Genomic DNA, 282 nt, shown 5'->3' on the forward strand with positions numbered 1-282 from the left:
AATATGCTCTCATGGTACCATGTCCCTCTCCTTGGCACTTGTCAGAGTGGTAATTCTACATGCAGAGTATGATTCTTGAATATCTATTCCCTCTCTGGACTGTTAGAATTCACAAAGGACAGGTCAAGTCTCTTTTCAAAAGTCTTTTTGCTAGCACCCAGCACAGTGCTTAAACGTAACAGATGCTCAATAAGTATTTCCTGCATGAACAACCATAAATTGGTACAGTGTAGCAACATCCACAAAAAGCATAAGGGAATAAACTCTTTGATGCAGAAGTCC

At 40.1% G+C, this 282-nt stretch overlaps 2 protein-coding genes across 6 annotated transcripts in view; both read right to left on the bottom strand.

The window, feature by feature from the left end:
* Positions 1-282, bottom strand: part of LOC102976581 (EKC/KEOPS complex subunit TPRKB) — a 279,834-nt gene that overhangs the window by 239,684 nt on the left and 39,868 nt on the right. The gene's annotated exons all lie outside the window — the stretch shown is intronic.
* DUSP11 (dual specificity phosphatase 11) overlaps positions 1-282 on the bottom strand; it is a 13,080-nt gene that overhangs the window by 4,779 nt on the left and 8,019 nt on the right. The window lies entirely within an intron of this gene.

This window comes from Physeter macrocephalus, chromosome 12 (genome assembly GCF_002837175.3).
Source record: "Physeter macrocephalus isolate SW-GA chromosome 12, ASM283717v5, whole genome shotgun sequence".
NCBI classification, from domain to species: domain Eukaryota; kingdom Metazoa; phylum Chordata; class Mammalia; order Artiodactyla; family Physeteridae; genus Physeter; species Physeter macrocephalus.